The sequence below is a fragment of the Saccostrea cucullata genome, unplaced genomic scaffold, assembly GCF_032062105.1.
Source record: "Saccostrea cucullata isolate Sc308-1 unplaced genomic scaffold, CSIRO_AGI_Scuc_v1 ctg10026, whole genome shotgun sequence".
In the NCBI taxonomy this organism is placed as follows: domain Eukaryota; kingdom Metazoa; phylum Mollusca; class Bivalvia; order Ostreida; family Ostreidae; genus Saccostrea; species Saccostrea cuccullata.
Window position 1 is genome coordinate 1 of NW_026923711.1, and position 22,458 is coordinate 22,458.

The 22,458-nt window shown below is 32.4% G+C and overlaps 1 long non-coding RNA gene across 1 annotated transcript; it reads left to right on the top strand.

Moving 5' to 3' along the window:
* Positions 1-10,032: 10,032 nt before the first annotated feature.
* LOC134264745 (uncharacterized) lies at positions 10,033-17,337 on the top strand. The gene is made up of 3 exons (XR_009991606.1): positions 10,033-10,080; positions 15,535-15,610; positions 16,800-17,337. It is a non-coding gene; the product is annotated as an uncharacterized LOC134264745 (long non-coding RNA).
* Positions 17,338-22,458: the final 5,121 nt, after the last annotated feature.

The following is a 22,458-nucleotide window of genomic DNA, read 5'->3' on the forward strand; positions in this document are numbered from 1 at the left end:
TTTGATGTAAAATATTGTGGGTTTAATAGTAAAAAAAAAAAAAATTTCCTTTGTAACAATTGTACACTTCAGTATTATGATTACAGTAAAACTCGGTTATAGTGAAGTCCTGGAGACCTGTGAATATAATTCGCTATATCCGTAATTCGTTATATCCGTATAACGAATTCGTATAACCATACATAGCGAATTCGCAATATGCATGTTTACCTTCAAGTGTTTCTACCAAATATGTAAGAGAAGCAAATATTACAAAACATACCTTCGATAACTAAGGTTTTATAATGAATTGAATTTTTATATCCAAATGCTAAAAGAATATAAAGTCAGTTCAATTTATCAAATTTTGAGATCTTTGAAAGTTCGTTATAAAAGATGTAAATTTCATTATATTTAACCTCAACGGGACTCAAAATCAGTTCGCTATATCCGTAAATTCGTTATATCAGAGTTCGTTATAACTGTAAAATTTTACAAAGATTTGTTAAAAATTTTGCCGGGGACCCAGAAAAACTTCGCTGTATCCATGAATTCGCTATATCCATGTTCGTACTAAACGAGTTTTACTGTATATTATCCTACCCTCAATTCTTTAAAAATTGCATGTATGTGAAAAAAAAGTTTTATAATAAAGATACCCTACTCTCAAGTAGTGGAAGTGTGTAAGTGGGAGAAGGATTTTAGATTATTTGCAGGCATGTTATATCATGACTCCCTTTTCAAAACAGTTCAATAGGGTGACTGAGTAATTTATAGCCATAATATTTTGAGCCCACATCCCTGTAAAATTAATGGATGCGGGACTCATTATTTTATGGCCATAATATTTGGAACCTCCCTCCCTGTAAATTTAAATGGGTAGGGGACTCAATATTTTTATTTTATGGCCATAATATTTTGAACCCCCTCCCTCATAAATTAAAATGGCTGGGGGACACAATATTTTATGGCCATAATATTTTGAACCCCCTCCCTCTTAAATTTAAAGGGCAGGGGGGTTCAATATTTTATGGCCATAATATTTTGAACCCCCCCTCCCTGTAAAATTAAATGGGCAGGGGGACTCAATATTTTATGGCCATAATATTTTGAACCCCCCCCCCCCCTGTAAAATTAAAAGGGCAGGAGAATCAATATTTTATGGCCATAATATTTTGAACCCCCTTCCTCTTAAATTAAAAGGACAGGGGGACTCAATATCTTATGGCCATAATATTTTGAACCCCGGGTTCAATATTTTATAGGGGGGTTCAATATTTCGCAGCGATATTTTGAACCCGGGTTCAAAATATCGCGGGGTTCAATATATTATATGACACCGGTACGTATGATATTATATTTCATTAACCTAGAACATAGATATTATGGACAAACTACAAATTATATCAGTTAATGTAAGGGGGCTTAATTCTGACGAAAAACGTCAAAAATTATATGAATGGCTTAAATTATCTCAATATGATGTTATTTTATTACAAGAGACACATTTTATTGAAAAAAATGAACATAAATATAATGCCGGATGGCATGGGAAAATTTTTCATTCATACAGCGATTCGTCACATAGTAAAGGCGTCTCAATATTTTTTAAGAAGAATTTAAGTATCGAAATACTGAATGTTGAAAAATCAATTGATGGTAAAAAAATGTTGTTAAATGTTGAATATGATAATGAAATTTTTACAATTGTAAATATATACGCACCTAACGACATGAACAAAAGTGTTGATTTTTTTAAAAGAGTGCATACATTTATTACCAAAAATTGTTTAAATGAAAACATAATTCTATGTGGAGATTTTAACTGTCGACTTAATGACAAACAAGATAAAAGTAAAAATTACCTGATTAACCTATTAAAGCAACTTGATATGGTAGATGTCTGGAATAGAGAACACCCTGATTTGAAAGGCGAAACGTGGTGTAATGCTCAAGATATCCCTTTTAGTAGAATAGACTATATTTTTATGAATAATAATTTCTGTTTTCAAGTAGGTAAAATTATAGTGAGAAAGTTACAGGGTACTCATTCCCGAGGCACAAGAATGAGTGATCATAGATATTTAAAAATGCATCTTAATATCTCTAAAAGTTCAAGAGGTCCGAATTATTGGAAATTAAATATTTCATGTTTAGAGAATATTTCATATTTAGAGAATAAGGAGTACAAGGAAAATATTGCAAATTTAGTTAATGAGGTAGATAATGTACAAAATCCAATCGACAAATGGGAACTCTTTAAACGTAAAGTTAAAGAATTTTCAATATTTTTTGCAAAAAATAAACGAAAGAATATGAGAGAAAAGATAAACCTTATTGAAAAAGAGATAGAAAATATAGAAAATAGCCAGTGTAACGATAATAATAATAGTAAACTTAAGGCACTTTATACAAATTTAAATGAACTTTATGACAAAAAAATAAAAGGGGCACAAATAAGATCAAAAGCAAAATGGATAGAGAGTGGCGAAAAAAATACAAAATATTTTTTAAATCTTGAAAAACAAAATCAAACGTCTAAATAATGTAATTAAAGAACTTAAAACGCCTACTGGCGATTTAATAAATACCACAAACTCATTAATCGGAGAAATGAATAATTATACAAATCTGTTTAAAACTACAAATATACCAACCGCTAAGATTTCGAGTTATCTAAGCAATATTGAAGTACCAAGGCTGAACGAGAAGGACAAATTAATGTTAGATGAATTCCCTACACTTGACGAATGCAAAAATGCCGTACTTGAAATGAAAGGAGAAAAGTCTCCTGGCTTAGATGGTATACCATGTGAATTTTACCAATGTTTTTGGAACATTATTGGGTCCATTTTTTATGACGCACTTAAAGAAATCTTTAAACAAAAAGAAATATCTGAATCTCAAAAGTTGTCTGTGATATCTTTAATACACAAGAAAGGCGAAAAACAATTGTTAAAAAATTATAGACCAATCAGCTTAACAAACACGGACTATAAAATCATAGCTTGTGTTTTAGCTAAAAGGTTACAAAATATATTATCATATACAATCAATAAAAATCAAACGGCTTATGTTAAAGGCAGATACATAGGTGAAAATCCTCGTCTAATCTTAGATATTTTTGAATATTGTAATTCTGAGAAGAGAGACGGCATATTATTATTTCTCGACTTTGAAAAAGCTTTCGATTCTGTAGAGTGGAACTTTCTTCTTGAAACATTTAAAAAATTTAATATTGGCGATCAATTTATTACATGGGTAGAGATATTATATAAAAACCCTAAATTCAAAATGAAAAATAACGGATGGTTATCTAAAACATGTAGTATGACGAGAGGGATCCAACAAGGATGTCCAATATCAGCTTTACTATACTTATTTGTAGCTGAAATTTTATCCATTAAAATCAAAAATGAACCAAATATATCAGGAATTAGTATAAATGATAAAGAAATTATTAATATACAACATGCAGATGACCTAACAGTTGCTCTGAATGACAAGAAATCTCTCGATTTTAGTTTGAAAATTATTAACGAGTTTTGCGATCACGCCGGTGTAACGACGAAAAGTGACCCCCGTAGAATATTGACCGGGGGTCATTTTTCTACGTAGAAATTTGACCCACTTATCAATATTCTACGTAGAAAAATGACCCACTTTTTCGTAGAAATTATGGCCTTGGGGTCGTTTTTCTCCGTGTGCATTGTCGAAAAATGACCCCATAGAATAATGACCCCTTGTCATTTTTTGATGCAAAACATTCGTTTTGGTAGGAATATTCTCGTTAGGCGAATGCTTACGGGTAATACCAAGCAGCCTTATGATATGATGTGTTCATTTCTAAAAGAGTTTAAACTTAAATAACGAAATCAAAGTTATACTATACCTTATAATAATAATACAAACTATTTTATCCCCATTAAAGGAAAACAATTAATATACATGTATAGAAATTTAAATGTTTTAAGGCTATTAGAGCAAAGATATGCGCATTCATGGATTTGTTTATTACATTTTATACAGTAAGTTTCCATAGTTGGCATTTAAGGAGGTTGAATCCTGCATCAAATTTATCAATTATATTTTTAAAATTCATACACACAGCTTTATTAAAAATCAAAACAAAAAGTGGGGGTAAATGCGCTTCTTTTGTCGCTACAGAGCATTTAATTTGACCTTTTTGCATTGTAAATATGTCGAACTCAAACCAATTTTGTAACGTTTTTCCTCCAATATTTTTTGTTCAAATAAATTATTGTAGCAAACACAGCGAGACAATGTTCTTGCGAAAATTTAATTCTCGCGTATAATAGCATTTATATAGAGCAATAACCACAATTCGTGAAAATTTTGTCTCGCTAATCAAGAGTCAATGACTTATCTCGCGAAAATAAGTTGTCGCAAAAATTAAGTGATCTACACTACTATGAGAGATATGAATTTTCGTATTTAAGGTGGCGAGTTTTGATTGGAGAGAGTAACGTGGTTGTAACTCCTAATAAATCCCTTTTAGCAATGAACATGTACATGTGCGTGTTTCTATGAGGCGCCGTTTTGGTTTTTACTGCCAAAAAGTGAAATCACCTGTTCGAATAGGAGATACCACCTATTTGAATAAGTGATATCACTCATTCCAATCGAATAGGTGATATCACCTTTTGGAAATGAATAGGTTATATTAACTATTTAAATAGGTCGGATCACCTATTCGTGCTGAATAGGTGATATCACTTATTCGAATAGGTGATATCATCTATTCGAATAAGTGATATCATCTTTTTGATTTGAATAAGTGATATCACCTGTTTGTATCTCTTACAACAATAAATAATGAATGCTCCCTAGACTACCTAGATTTTCACTGGAACTAAGAAAATTCGGACTGCTCAGTTATCAATTGTATTTTGGTTGAAGACTTCTTAAATACCTTATGGATCCCTTTAAAGTTGTATAGATTTTGTAAATTTTACCCAGCTGGGGTGCAACAGAATGGTATAACACTGACTCTTTATAATTTTAAGGGGGCATTTTCTCTATAGAATATTTATCATGCGTTTTTCACGATTTTTCATTTTTCTTATTGTATTCATGATAGATAAGTGTAATAGATTAATTTGTGAGCAAAATCAAACTAGAACTTCTACTGGAGTGCTTAAAACTAAATGCGACACTGTAATTCATTGTCTCCAAGAACGATGAGTTATAAAAGGAAAGTGAACGTAAATGAGATTTTTAAAAAGACCTAAAGCCTTGGGAACAGTTGTTATTTCATAAATAATTTGAATAGGTGATATCTCCTATTTGAATAAGTGATATCACAAGCTATTCAAAATGATACGGTGATATCACCTATTTGAATATTGAAGTAATGGCATGATTGACTAGGAGTTCATCTTTATTTGCAAATTTAGTGTTTAAGAAAATCTCAGAAGAAAGAGGGATGTTACAGCAGCCATTTGTCAGGTATCTGTGGGCTAAAATGTGTTGAAAAGGGTAGCTTTTTAGTAAATTTAAAGATATCTGTGAAGATTGAAATATTATTCATCTTCACCCAGATGTAAACTCTTTTTGCCCGTTTTGGGTGAATATTTTTATATCATTATAAAAACGTTCTCTATATGTATGGTATTTCTCGTATACAGTGAAAAAGTATTTGTTTTAAAGCAAAATGCATACAGATATATGTAAGTATAAATTTAAGAGCTAAGAGAAATGAACTTATATGGGTAAATTACATTGCTTTTCTTGCTTCTATGCTCTCTTTTTGGATTAATAAAAAATGTCAAAAATAAATTCAAATGGTTAAAAGTGCTAATTTCGGGGGGCTTCCCTACAAGTTCATGGTTATCAGAAACATATCATACCATTTTCGGAACAAAACCTTTGAATGAGAGAAAAAAAACACCTAAAAATATAATGATAAATTTAGACTCCTCGTTGAATAAATATTCACTGGAATTCTGCAAGCCAAAAACAAATCCATACCAGATACATTGATTATGCTGCTTCTATTAAGATATGCAATCAAATACAAGTTGGAAAGGAGGACTGTACATAAAAAATTTCCCCTCCTTATATTTGAAAGTATAAGAAAAATATATCAGGAGATACAGATATAAGGTTTTATAGTATAAAAATGTAGGGGGTCAGATTTCTATGGGGGTCATTTTTCAATGTGTGTGGAGTCGTAGAATCACTGGTCTGGAATGTTTTTCTACAGTCGAAAAATGACCCTACTTGTCGTAGAATATTGACCCGGGTTCATTTTTCTACGTTGAAAAATGACCCTAAGGTCAATATTCTACAGGGGTCACTTTTCGTCGTTACACCGGATCAAAAATCAACATAAACAAGACGAAATGTATCCTGTTAGGGGGGCTTAAAGATATGTATGATGAATTCAAAGGTATTAAAGCAACAAATAAAGCAATAAGATGTCTAGGTATTTATATAGGACACGATAAAGAAGAATGCTACGATAAAAATTGGATGAAAATCTACCACGACATTGAAAAGTTATTTGAATCTTGGAAACGTAGAAAATTAACGGTTTTTGGAAAATCGTGTATAATCAAAACATTAGCTATTTCTAAACTAGTTTATGTTGCATCTATATTGTGTATACCAAATAAAGAATATATCTGTAAGGTCCAAAGACTTTTATTTAATTTCTTATGGGACAAATCGGAAAGAATCAAACGAAATACACTGATCGGCGATTTAACTGACGGAGGTTTATCAATTACAGATATTGAATGCAAGTTTTAGGCTCTGAAAGCAGCGTGGATACCGCGACTGATGTCTTCTAAGGGCACTGTATCTGAAATCTTTGAAAGTTTTTTGAAAAAAGCGAATCTAAATCTGAATTACGTCTTACAATTTTCTGACACTAGTTTAAATGCACTTGACAGAATAGGCAAGCTTCCGCTTTTCTACAAACAAATTCTAATCTCATTTAACGAATGTAAAAAAAAATGTAACTTCGAAAATACATCACCTAATGATATTTTAAAATAACCCATTTGGAATAACAACAATATCAAAATAAAAGGAGAAACATTATTTTTCAACAACTGGGTCAACAGTAATATTCTCTATTTAAAAGATTTAATAGATGATAACGGGAACATAAAAACGCTACAAATGCTTTCCACTGTTTTTAAAAGAAAGTCGAACTGGCTTTGTGAATATAAAACTTTATTATCAGCAATTAAACCATTGTGTAAAAAATGTGACTTATCTAATGCCAAATATTTAAACATAAAGAATGAAATGAGATTTCATTTCGCAACAGGGGTGTCAAATCTAAATGGTAAGAAATGCCAATTTTTTAATAAAATTTTAATACGCAAGAAATTCGTCAAACCATTTTATCAAATTAAACTTTCTCAAGAGTTTTCAATTCCTGCAAACGACTCAAATCTATGGCAAAATATATACATGAGAAAAATCAAAGACATAAATGACAACAAAGTCGCTGAATTTAATTATAAAATGCTTCATAATATTCTCTGCAACAATAACTATTTAAGTAAATGGATAAAGGACAAGGGCAACAACTGTTCTTTATGCAAAACAACTGAAACCACAAAACATTTACTTTTTGAATGTAAGATATTTGAACAGATTTGGAAAAAATTAGGAACCTTTTTATCTATGGATATAAAATGGAAACACATTGTTCTGGGCTTTTAAAAAAACGATAAGATTGAATCTTTGAATTTATTAATATCTTTTATGGTGTGTAAAATATATAAATACAAAATGTATTGTAGAATTGAATCTCTGAAAGAAACTGAAATAGATTTGTTAAAAAATGTCAAAAATGCACTTATTCAATATTCTTCTGTATTACGTCTTATGAATTGTAATAAACAACATATTTTTTCAAAATTTGCAGACACATTAAGAATGTGATGTTTTTTTTTTCTTTTTCAATTGATCAGCTACTTCGAGAGAACAGTCTCAAGTAGCATCATCCACTGGGGAGTGTTTGGACTTTTTGTGGTTTTAGGACCCCGGTGGACCAGAATCGCTAGTTCAACTCTGTTTTAGTATATATTTTGTTTATTTTTACTTTGAAACACTTTGTCTTTACAAAAAAAACATTATTCCATCATGTATATGCACTATATAAAAAAATTGTTATAATCGCATGAATATGTAAACAATTGATGTTTTTAACATATAGATAATCATGTTTCTCTATCATTACTTTTGTACTGTTTATATATTATTGTTATTTGTAAAAAATGCTGAATAAAATCTTATTACAAAAAAAAAAAAAAAAAAAAAAAAAAACTTTGTCAGTTAAGGCATCTTGGGTTTTCAGAGAATGTCGATTGAAAAGTAGATCACAGTGACCTACTTTTGAATATCTCAGGTACTTATTAGATTAGAATCATCAGCCTTTGTCAATTAATGTATCTTGAGTCCTCAGAAAATTCAATCAAAAGGTAGGTCACTGTGACGTACTTCACGCATTCTCAATTTATAGTCTCAATTCGCTTTAAATAATGTACCGCGTTTTAAGTAATATAATATTTCAAATAAATTTTATTTTCTGCCAGTCTTACGAACCTTTGTTGGTTGTTGATTAAAATACAACAATTGTTTGTTGTAGCTTGAATGATTATCTTAGGAGAAAATCACATTTTATAGCAGAAATCAATATTTACGTTACTGTCGCCGATCATCGTGTAGTTTTTATTTTAAACCAAACAGAATTTTCAAATCATTAACATATCTTTTTCTGAGTAAGATTGTCCTACATTTGAGTTATATTTTCTGAATATCACACCCTTCACACATATGCATGTCACAGATTTTTAAAAATGTTAATATATTTATCAAATTTTGATGTCACCGCAAAATTATTACTTTTTATTTGGAAATTCAAAAGGACTGGAAGGAATGATGAACTAACTCAATAGGACTAAGTTGTAACTTTTTAACATCATGAGCACCCTTTCTATTGCAAGGAAAGGTAAAAAAGACACTGTTTATCTGTGTTTATGAACAATAGCCCCCCTTTTCTTATAAGTCCAATGGTTAAAAAATTCAACGATATTTACGTGCTAGTATTTATTCACAAATTAAGTAAGAGAACTACACTGTCCCCTATGGGCCAAATTGTCTTACACCCAAGCACTAGAATATGCCTTTAATTAACAGTGGAATAATTGAACAATGGCATTAAAAGTTACGATAAATCTCAGAAAGATATTTACGTTACCGATATTTACGTTACCATGTTTTAAAGTAAATAAGTATTAATTTCTAAAGCTGTTTGAACAGATTTGCGAGTGAATCTTTATGATGTAAATACCAAGAACATGAAGAAATATACACTGTTTCTTAAAATATCATTTTTTCTGTAACAAGAGTGCAGAAATGCAAATTGACGTGCACATGCAAAGGTGAACATTTTTACTCAATATCTTGTGCATCCGTGTGATTTGAAAATTGAATTGACATAATATTATTCACAAGTAGAATCGTGGTTTAATGACTGAATCTTTCCATTTTGAGCAATTGGTTAATATTGCATAGTTTCAAGTGTAATGCACGTTATCATTCGGAACGTAAATCTGAAACAAAACTTTCTTCGAGTCTGTATTTTGCTGTTTAGCTCACCTGAGCCGAAGGCTCAAGTGAGCTTTTCTGATCACATTTTGTCCGTCGTCCGTCCGTCTGTCCGTCCGTCTGTCTGTCTGTCTGTGTTTACGAGAGTGCATTTATTGGGTATTTTTCATGCCAAGATTGTACTTATTGCGTACTTTTTGCTTATTGGGTATACCCAATAAGAAGTGTCGCTGAATATGCTTAAAACACCCTAAATGGGTATTTGCAGGTTAGTACCCAACAAAACTTGGACACGACGATTTGTCCAAAAAAGTGTCCAAAAAAGTTGCTTTCACGGACGCACCGTGTTTTGTTGTTTCAGTTTTACATTCGGAACTCTAAATTCTTGAGAGTTCCGAAAATCAACTTCCGTTGATCCTGATCATGACAACGTTTGTTTTCATGGAAAAAAAATATGGCGATTAAGAAACAGTTAATGTCAACAAGATTTTCTGATTGACAAGAGAAAAGGTAAGTTTATTCGATTAATATTTATCTATTGCTGGGTTCTTGTTTAAGGAAAATAGATTTTAATGTAATTTTGAAAACAATTGTGCACAAAATTAAAATAGATATATCGGAACAATTAATCCTAAGTTGCACTTGTTTGTATTTTGAATTTTCTCTGTCTTTTTAACTCTCTTGAGGGCGAGAAGTATTTAGTAAATGATCGTTTATTGTTAGATAATCTTTAATAAATCGAAAGTGTTTATTATTTAATTTTATATCATAACCAACTAAGTATGTTCTGACAATGTATATTGGAAAGGGAAATGAAAATTTTAACAATCGTGTGTTCATAAATCAGCTGTAAATTATCGGTTCATGTGGACAGTATTACAATCGCAAAGTGAGTTGAGATGATGATAAATAGGATAATTGACAACAACTAAATAATTGTATGTAAGTTTATCTCATCTGATATGTAACTTAAGAGATTCATTGTATTACTGAAAAACTTTCAGTCAAAACAGTGCTTCTTTCTGTCTTTGATTTTGACTGAGTGTCTGCTTTATTTTGATTTTTTTTAAAATTATTGTTTTTGTCATTTGTTTTAATTAATTTAAAACAATACTGAAATTGATATAGGGCTACTATAACTATTTCACATGATGGGTGTGTAATTAGCATCGCGCTACACCCGGGGCTTCCATTTTTGAGGATGGGGCTAGTGGTTTTCTGCACTGAGGAATCCCCTTTGGCTATTAAGAATTTTAAAATACACATGTAATGCATGAAAAGCACCACTGGTATTTTCACTCTTTTTTGCTATTAAATTCCCTAATATGGAAATATTCCAGACAGCATGCTCATATTATCCATAAATCTCCACAACTGCATCCATTTTGCAGTACTACAAGACTGATTTACTTAAAAATGATCTTTTATTTCCTAATTTTAATTCCCCCCATTTCTTCGTTTTATATAGCAATATTTGCTTGTACATATATGCCTCACAGATATCTCATTATTAAATTATATACATTTACTCAATCAGCTTAATGATAAGTGTCATGCAATTATGTAGCGTTTTTTTAAAGCCATATATGGCCTAACTGATCAAAAAATATATTTTTGAAAAATACAAAATTAAGTAAAGAAATATAGTTAATACAATTAAATTAAAGCTTTTCATACAATTCGGAGCACGGAGAACACCTCGTTTTATCTAATAATACGCTTTTATCTTTTCTGTAATATGTTATTCAAATCTTTTGTATTTTCTTCCAAGTCGGAGAAAATTCCGAGAATCCAAATTAAATTTTGATATCTTTATAACGCAATTGACTTAGATTTTGTAATTTACGGAAAATTTCTATCTTTATCATGTTTATATAAAGTAATGATACAAATAATAAGTTCTTATAATTTTAGTCTAATAATTTTCATTGTACATACGCCATATATATAGGGAGCCAATCAAAGCGCGTTTTGACCAATATTTGGGGGCGGTTTTGTAACATCATTTTACTGTAAAATTCTATAGAGGGCGCTTTGACCAAGATCAGGGGACGCTTTGACCAGAATCAAGGGACGCTTTGACCGGGACGGTTTTATTAGGGGGCGCTTTGACTGGATTTCATAATTATATATATGGCTTTAAATGATTCAAGATGAAAACAAAATGATTTTTGCTTCGTTTTAATTAGACGAACTAGTGAATGACCAGAAAAGGAATATTTAAAATCTTTTTTTCATTTTTTTAAATCATTAATTTATATATGATTAAATTTTACCAGCGAAAATTAAATTAAACTTTAATTTTAAAAAGAATCATCTGTAGTTAATACCCTGGGGCCCGTTTCATCAAAGGTCGTACGCCCAGTCGTAGCGCTACGCCGGCGTAAAGTCGGGACTAGCACGAATATTTGCATTTCATTAAAGAGCGTATCGTTACGCCTGACTAAATTTAGGCCAAAATTTTACGTCTACTCATGGGTAGGCGTAAGTTAGGGCGTAAAGTTAAAATAAGGCCTTTTTATTAATTTTACTGAGTTCTAAAGAAAAAGTAAGGTTCTAAGAAGAATTTAAAATACAAACAATGCATTATTTAATTATACATATTATGAAGAGGGGGAGGGGGGGGGGTGTTGTTACAACTACTTGGGGACGTAGTTGATTTGAGTAATAACGTACTCAAATAATATTTTGATAAATTTCTGCTGAGAAGAAAAGATTGTCTTATTAGAGATTTCTTACGTTTTGACAATGCATTCATACACATTTGATTGTGGTATTGTATGTCTAAGGTATTGTAAATCAATTTACATATATAACTGTATTTCTACACCCCGCTTGAAAAGCGGGACGGTACATGTATATGTACATGTATATACTTTTTAGTAATCGGGATGTCCGTCCGTCCATCTGTTACGCTTTGGGGGTACCCATCTCTATCCGCAACTCCTTTCATATCACTGATTGAAATTTGGTGAAATTTTCACAGAATCTTTATTATATATTGCCATTGTGCCTTATTGTACTTTTCACAGAATTTTTATTATATATTGTCATTGTGCCTTATTGTACTTTTTGATCCGATACATATTTTGGGTTTCCCACAGCAAAACATGGACACTGCCATTATATTTATATGGAAGGCGGGGGGATATCTTTTATTGAACTCATTGCTTACGGTACCTCTAGTTTCTTTTGCATTTACTAAAAAGAGACCCATTAAAATTGTCTATTTTGAAAAATATTTTCCAACAGCATATTTTCTGAAAAACAAAAATTACAACAAAAAAAAAAAAAAAAAAACAAACAAAAAAAAAAAAAAAAAAAATCGGTTTCAAAAGCATAGTTATCATCTTTCATGTAATTTTCTACATTTAAGAAAAAAAAATCAAAAAAATAACCCATCTTAAAACCAAATAGTTTTTGTCATGTTTGAAGAGTCCATTTCTTATTAACTTCTCGTCCACATGCGTGGATCCAGAGGGGGTCGGAGAGAGAGTTCAGAATCTCCCGAATTTGCAGATTAATTAACATTGAATGTACAGATTACTTAGTTAAGGACGAAGGTAATCATTTTCCTAGGTATCTGGGACAAGTGATGTTCCCGGCGAATCATAGACCCCAACCCAGGGAGGGGGTTGGGGTCTCATAGACAATAAGAGATTTTTGAAAGTGGTAATAAATTATTGCTTTTATAATATCGATGTACACTGTAAGACGGTGATAATTACACAGTTAAGTTCAAGAATGAATTATTCCTAAAATTTTTTTCTCAGACAAACATTGATGCAGAAGACATCTTTAATGTTCATAATTTTGTTTAAAAGAGCAAATCTTACATAGTATAAGATAATGTGAGCGCATATAAAGCACATATAAGATGAAAATATACATGTTTTTGATTTCCTGCATTACTTACATTTTAATGAAAACAAAATAAAGAGTAGCTGTAACTAAATTTTAAAGACACAGACCACACAAGGAGAGAATTTTTGTAAGAGTATCTTTGTAGTCATTTTTCCAAACCTCTCTCTCTCTCTCTCTCTCTCTCTCTCTCTCTCTCTCTCTGCGTACTTTTAAAACGGTACATCACATTTAATCTGCAGATAGTAAAGAATTTTTTTCTATAACTGAACAATTATGAATCAATTGAATTGACAAAAAATTAATAAATATAGTGAGGATTATCTTACATGTACCATAGTAGTAAACGTGTAAAATTTATTTCTTGACTCAAAATGTGTTCATATATATTTACATCCGCTGAATATATTCTCCTTTATTTCTTAAGAAAACCCATTGCGTTTATCACTGCATGAACTACAGTCGGCATGTCGCTTGTACAGATTTCTTGATCAGTGGGTGTTCCATCAATGAAACGTATAAAGACGTTCGCATCATTAATACAATAATTAATCTTTTTAATCCTACTTTAAATAATTATTTAAACAGATATAAATATAAACAATAAAATGTCTTTCTTTGATTGTTATTACTGGAATGAACGGTCGCAGCTATTGCAGAAAAAATTTACATAACCCGCTTACGCGGGTTATGTATTTTTTCTGCAACAGCTGTTTCCGTTCATTCCAGTAATAACAAACAAAGAAAGCATTTTATTGTTTAAGTAAACCGTTTGCATTTTGTTTTCATTATTTTTGCTTGCATATACATTTCTTATTAAAATTTTTAAAAATCTTATTCTGTCTCAAACTTAATTAATCTTTTTAATCCTACTTTAAATAATTATTTAAACAGATATAAATATAAACAATAAAATGTCTTTCTTTGATTGTTATTACTGGAATGAACGGTCGCAGCTATTGCAGAAAAAATTTACATAACCCGCTTACGCGGGTTATGTATTTTTCCTGCAACAGCTGTTTCCGTTCATTCCAGTAATAACAAACAAAGAAAGCATTTTATTGTTTAAGTAAACCGTTTGCATTTTGTTTTCATTATTTTTGCTTGCATATACATTTCTTATTAAAATTTTTAAAAATCTTATTCTGTCTCAAACTTAATTATTAGTATTTGTCAGTAGAATCAGTATTTATCGAATCATGAAATTTATTATCAAAGGCGAAGTTATTAACCTGTATCAATTTCGGGAAGAGGGGATATGGCTGTAATTAAATTTCCAAAATGAATAGTTTTGCTTAATTCCGAAATACAAGACTAGTACATGTACTGTCCTTTTCATTCTTTCAATTTATTAGACTTTTATTATTGAAATATTGTAAAAAACTAAAATTGGTTTCTTAAAAGATGCATGTCTCTTACATAACACTATAAACCCATGCATGTTTCAATTAGTGCAAGTATTAATTTATCTATAACTTGTGTTATTCTGTACTTTGACGTGCTACAATTTATACATGTTTGTACGCTTTGGGCAATGTTTATGTTCTTGCGCCTGCGCAATGCAACGTTGTCAAGGACATAGTCCTGTGACTAAGCGTATCTTTTACGACTAGACTTACGCCACTTGGTGAAACGCAAATTACGCCCGACTAAATTTTGGCGTAATCCCCGGAAGTACGCCTAAGTTAAGGATTAACTTTACGACTTTTGATGAAACGGGCCCCTGACTTTTTTCACGATGAACTTTTTTTCAATGTTACTTTTTAATTTTTGCCTCTATATTTGGGCTTGTCACTTTTTACTCGGGGATAGTAACTTTATTGCTACAAAGCTGTGGATTAGTACTTGATTTCCTTTATTGCACAGCGATGACTATGATTTAATAGCACAAAAAGCTAATGGGTTTACGTATGTGAATTTATATGATTAATGCTTACTTGTGATAGGATAACTGGAGATAATGATTCCTTTTTTCCATTGATATTACATAAATATTTTCCTTACAATAAATTGGTTTAGATTTTTTTAAATAAAAGTAATCAATAATTACAATGGAAATTAAAACCATAATCATGTTCATTGAGGATTTTCAATATGTAACAGGTCAAACAGCAACTTCAATTGTGAACATTGCAGAGAACACACCCATCAGAAGATGACCCTCAGAAACAGGACAATTGTAAGTAATCAGTAAAATGAACAGGAATACTTCATGCCAACCATAAGATTTTTAGAGACATTTTCGCTTCTTAAATTTAGAAGAGATAGAGGGAAAAACTTGTACATACTACATAACTACTAGGCAACCAACCTTTAACTGCAGGAAAGCCTTTGGTATGTGCAATACAGCTACATAAAACCTCTTTAGTATTCATGTTAAGTTAAAGTTAGTATTTTTTTCTAGTGTTTGCCAACATTTTCATGCACATTGTTTGCTTGTTTGTACTATCATTTTATTTTAAATTCTTCAGATGCCCTTTACCTTTGCCAGTTTAGAATCATTTGTTTTAAGGGCATCTGAGGGTTGGTTCCAGAACTTAATTAAATTGTAAAGTACGGTCATAGGTTATGTTAATACATGTATAACATTTTGTTCTGATAGAGGTGGCATACAGGAAAAGAAACAATACTAGATATCACTTCAAAGGAATAAAACAGCTTCATCTTGTAGGTGTATTTTATTTAAGGATCACTATTTCATGTCTGATGTGCTGAAAGTTATTCATAATCTGTTTGACTGTAATTTTTCATATTTTCAACTTCTATCCAGCTTAGTCAATTTTAATTAAATTTTGTGCAAAGCATACCCCAGGAAGGGGGGATGGAGTGTCAAGTGTGTCTCTGTCCCTGTCAATATAATTTCAAAGCAGTTAGTAAGGTTTGGGTCAATTTTAAATCCTCTTTAGCAGAACCATTGGGCTAAAAACAATACTAATGTGAAAGCTTTATCATTAAGTGTAGAGATGTTTTTGAAGATTATGTACCCCAAATGTACTGATAGTGTTACATTAGAAGTCTAAAATTTGCAAGGAATAGGTGTAAAATCTTTTTGAAATCTACTTCTTAACACTCAGAAACTAACATACTGTCTAATTAATATGCAACATCGTTTTGTGTGTTGAATGATGGTTCCATTTTGATAAACTTATGGCGGATGGGGGGTATGATGAAGATGCAGTTAGACATAGAAGAAAAAAAAAGAGTTGATAGAATTTAGTTTTTCTTCCATTTTATTTATCAATACATATTTCTGAATAAGAAATATACTTCTACTTCTTGGTTGGGTTTGATCAACATAAAGGGTGATCTTGCTGTAGTCAAGAAAATCATGTTTTATATGGCAAAGAAATGCCTTTATCTAATTGCAGAATGAATAAAATGGACAGAGGCAGAACTGAAGGAGATGCATGAAATGAGGAATATTTCAAAGATTGCCTGAGCATAACCACTGCTACTGGATAAACACATGGCAATATAAAAGAGCAGGGTCAATGGAGGTATCATACAGTATAGGCCATGAGAGACCCTGAAGAAGAAAGTATTGAACAGAAACAAAAATAAAACCATTTTGACATTTATTGAAATATAGGATCAAAGTCTTACATGTAAAATTTGGGCATGTAATGACTTTTCTCTAGCTCTAAGACTTATAACAGTGATGATTTGATTTAATATCTTTATCCCGATTTGTCGAGAAGATTTGGACATAGTGCATCAATTATTTTAAAGTTTTGATACAACGAATTCATTCATTGTACTTGTAACTGAGTTTTCTGGTGCGACACTGTTTTATCGGCTTCAAAACTAAGTTTGTGATTTCCAAACCAGATTAATGAGATCATGTAAAATCTTTTAACATCGGTGACTGTTTAATCCATTCTTTTACATCCCAGAAGTATTTTTATTATTACAGGGAAAATATGTGTTATGTGTATCTGTAATAAACAGGATTATAGAAATTTTCCATATAATACAACACAATCTTAGCAACTGAAGGCAAATATTTTATCAAGGGTGTGATCTATTTATCAATATGGTTTTCAGCATCTTGCTCTACCTGTAATGACTTGCTCCAAGTTCCAATATTTAAATTTAAATTTTGCAAACATGGTTATAAAATTCTTTAAAAGCCAAATAGTTTAGGCACAAAATGCTTATATATTTCCTATCATTTGTAAAGTGTACACTGAATGAGATGTGGAATGTTAGAATTAAAGTATTAAATATGTTTTGGACTTATGTATGCTTATGCAGATAACTTTGAATTCAACTAGGGAAGGTAAATGTCATACTTATTGGGTTTGCAATCTAATGCAAGAGTATAAACATCCAAGACAAATTTGACAATTTTAATGAAGGGTATAAGTAACCCAAGAAGAATTGGACAGGTAAACATCACCTGTTGGGTTTTATTCTAATGTTGGAATGTAATATCCAAGAAGAGTTGAACCAATGTCCAATACCTATTGGGTTTTCTTTCTTATGAAAAAAAATTTGAGTAACCCAAGAAGAATGTCCAATACCTTTTAGTTTATATACTATTGAAGGGATGAAGATATCCAAGAGGAATTGGACAGGTGTCCATTACATGTTGGGTAGTATTCTGATGAGGGGATTCTCAAGAAACCCAAGAATTAGACAAGTGTCCATTGCCTGTTGGGTGGGATGTAGATATCCAAGAGGAGTTGGACGGAGGTCCATTACCTGTTGGATGGTATTCTGGTGAAACAATTCAAGAAACCCAAGAAGAATTGGACAAGTGTCCATTAACTGTTGGGTGGGATGTAGATATCCAAGAGGAGTTGGACAGGTGTCCATTACCTGTTGGGTTGTATTTTGATGATGCAATTCAAGAAACCCAAGAATTAGACAAGTGTCCATTGTCTGTTGGGTGGGATGTAGATATCCAAGAGGAGTTGGACAGATGTCCATTACCTGTTGGGTGGTATTCTGATGAAACAATTCAAGAAACCCAAGAAGAATTAGACAAGTGTCCATTACCTGTTGGGTGGGATGTAGATATCCAAGAGGAGTTGGACAGATGTCCATTACCTGTTGGGTGGTATTCTGATGAAACAATTCAAGAAACCCAAGAAGAATTGGACAAGTGTCCATTAACTGTTGGGTAGGATGTAGATATCCAAGAGGAGTTGGACAGGTGTCCATTACCTGTTGGGTTGTATTTTATGAGGAGATTCAAGAAACCCAAGAATTAGACAAGTGTCCATTGCCTGTTGGGTGGGATGTAGATATCCAAGAGGAGTTGGACGGATGTCCATTACCTGTTGAGTGGTATTCTGATGAAACAATTCAAGAAACCCAAGAAGAATTGGACAAGTGTCCATTACCTGTTGGGTGGGATGTAGATATCCAAGAGGAGTTGGACAGGTGTCCATTACCTGTTGGGTTGTATTTTGATGAGGAGATTCAAGAAACCCAAATAGAATTGGACAATGTACACATGTTCAATTGTTCTTGGGTAGTTTAATCCCTTCGTCAAAATACAACCCAACAGGTATAGGACACCTGTCCAATGCCTGTTGGATACCTTCATTCTGTCCAACATGTAATGGGCATTTGCTAATTATTAATTGGTCATGACTCAAAAAGGTTTCTCCTTAAATACTTAATTTTGTTATTCAAGAAAGGTTGAACAGAGTCTGAGATGTGTTGAGTTGTGTTTTTTTTGCACTTAGGTATTCATATATTTTAATATTAGTTATTTTGAAATATACAGGTGTATATCCTTATTGCTAAGAACAAATTAGTTAGGTGTTACAATAAAAGAGCTATATCACAGAAATTGACAAAAATATGGGTTCAAAACCAAAGGTTTTCAGTCTTGTCTGAATTTACCAGCAAATATTAAATATATAATAAATTTGAAATGAATAAAAATCAATAAGAAAAAACCCAATAAAATATGGACACGAGGATTAATATCCAATAAGATTTGAACAGTAACTATCCAAATAATGCTCTCTTGTGTGTACACTTTTTTGTATCCAATAAGCAGTATCCAATAGGACTTAGACTTGATGTACCCAATATATAACCAAATGTGTGTCCGTCCGTCTGTCTGTCCGTCTGTAAACTTTTCACATTTTCGACTTCTTCTCAAGAACCACTGGGCCAATTTTGACCAAACTTGGTACAAAGCATCCTTGGGTAAAGGGGAATTTAAATTGTTAAAATGAAGGGACATATCCCCTCGCAAGGGGAGATAATCAAGAAAAGACAAAAATAGGGTGGGGTCATTAAAAAATCTTCTTCTCAAGAACCACTGGGCCAGTAAAGCTGAAACTTATGTGGAAGCATCCTGGTATAGTGTAGATTCTAAATTGTTCAAATCATGACCCCCGGGAGAAGGGCGGGGCCACAACGGGGAATCAAAGTTTTATATAGAAATATATAGGAAAAATCTTTGAAAATCTTCTTCTCAAGAACCACTGGGCCAGTGAAGCTGAAACTTATGTGGAAGCATCCTGGGGTAATGTAGATTCTAAATTGTTCAAGTCATGACCCCCCGGGGAAGGGCGGGGTCACAATGGGGAATCAAAGTTTTATATAGAAATATATAGGAAAAATCTTTGAAAATCTTCTTCTCAAGAACCACTGGGCCAGTGAAGCTGAAACTTATGTGGAAGCATCCTGGAGTAATGTAGATTCTAAATTGTTCAAGTCATGACCCCCCGGGGAAGGGCGGGGTCACAATGGGGAATCAAAGTTTTATATAGAAATATATAGGAAAAATCTTTGAAAATCTTGTTCTCAAGAACCACTGGGCCAGTGAAGCTGAAACTTAAGTGAAAGCATCCTGGTATAGTTTAGATTCTAAATTGTTCACATCATGGCCCCCCGGGGAAGGGCGGGGTCACAATGGGGAATCAAAGTTTTACATAGAAATATATAGGGAAAATCTTTGAAAATCTTCTTCTCAAGAACCACTGGGCCAGAAAAGCTGAAACTTATGTGGAAGCATCCTGGTGTAGTGTAGATTCTAAATTGTTAAAATCATGACCCCCGGGGGAAGGGCGGGGCCACAATGGGGTATCAAGGTTTTACATAGAAATGTATAGGAGAAATCTTTGAAAATCTTCTTCTCAAGAACCACTGGGCCAGAAAAGCTGAAACTTATGTGGAAGCATTCTGGTATAATGTAGATTTTAAATTGTTCAAATCATGACCCCCGGGGGAAGGGCGGGGCCACAATGGGGAATCAAAGTTTTATATAGAAATATGTAGGAAAAATCTTTGAAAATCTTCTTCTCAAGAACCACTGGGCCGGAAAAAGTGAAGCTTATGTGGAAGCATTTTGGTGTAGTGTAAATTCTGAATTGTAGGAATCATGACCCCCGGGGGAAGGGCGGGGCCATTATAGGGAATCAAAGTTTTACATAGATATATGTAGGAAAAATCTTTGAAAATCTTCTTCTCAGGAACCACTGGGCCAAAAAAGCTGAAACATATGTGCCCATGGAAGGATCATGGGGTAGTGTAGATTTCAAAATGTTCATAATTATGATCAGTGAGGTAGGGTGGGGATGCATTATGTATAACGGGGGAAATCTGGTAAAGAACAGAATGGTCAAAGCTTCTCAGGTGAGCGATGTGGCCCATGGGCCTCTTGTTTTTTGAACTGATAGTGATCGTCAACTGTCAAAAATGGTTATATACACTTGAATTGTGTACCAAGCTAAATATTTTGAAGAAAAAATACAATTTTTGTAGGAAATATAATTCCAGAAAATGGGCGCTGCGTTGCATGCAGTGGGGGGGGGGGGGGTTCTACATCGGGTAAAAAAAGAAAGACGGCTGTGGGTGTTGTGTGTCAAGATACTGGATGAAATTGAATCCATTTCCATTTTTGTTGCTTTGCAAGAAATACATTTATTAACATATATAAAATTTGCACCTAATTTTTCCCATTTGCATTGTTGCATAGACATATGACTTAGGAGGTATGCGTCTATGCTTTAATGGTACTGAAAATTCAATTTACGTTATATGAATTTAGAATGTATATTGCTCTATAGAGCACATGTGATGTGCAACTGTAATTATTGACAAACTTTTTAAGGGTGGTGGGCGATCTTTGTTTTATTTTTGAGATTTGACGATAAAGTTTTCACAAACAATTAAGCATTTCTGGTACGTAGCAACAAGGAGGGGGGGGGGAGCAGTCCCACCCTGCCCCCCTTTTTTTCTTCAGCCTTACTTCAACTTCAGTAAATGTTCAGTGAAAGGCTGGTTGCCCCCACCCCCACTAATAGCGATGTAGGGAAAATATAATTGGTACTGAATGTAGTTGGCATTGAAAAAAGTTCGCCTCCCCCCTCTAGGATTTTCGAATTTGAGCAAGTTTTCTCACCCCGCCCCCCCTTTTTTTGCCTTGTCAACTTTCCAGGTAAGTAAAAAAAATTCTCTGGCTAAACCCCCCCCCCCCCCCACACACACACACACATACACTTTCAAAAACGATGCTATGTGAATGACTGCATTTAAAATAATCAACAGATTAAATGGTGGAAGGGGGGGGGGGTGTTATGAATTACATGAGTCCTCTATAGATAAATCATTTATAACTTGAATTTTCAATTCAACCCTTTGTAAGAACACAGATTAGAAAATTCATAAAATTCAATAATTTGAAATAATATAATCATTTTTCCCCCGAATATACTTTTATTTTTGTATGATATCTATGTGCGATATTTACGTGATATTTAACAAACACTTCGTATTCAGGTAATGGCGAAATATTCAACCTTTTTTTATTCTAAATAATGATCGTTTCTCTGAGCAGATTAATAAAGAATCAATTAATGTAGCATTTTAGGGAATATTATCATTATTAAGCTTATCATCGAATGTGCTAAAACTTGTTAAAATAAAAAGAAAATAATTTCATTTTATTTTTACTAATAATTGAATCAAAGATTGTACACCCCTTTTACAAATGTGCTTAAACGTTTCATAAATGTTTATAGTTATCAAAATTTGATGTGTATTATATTAATTTTGTAT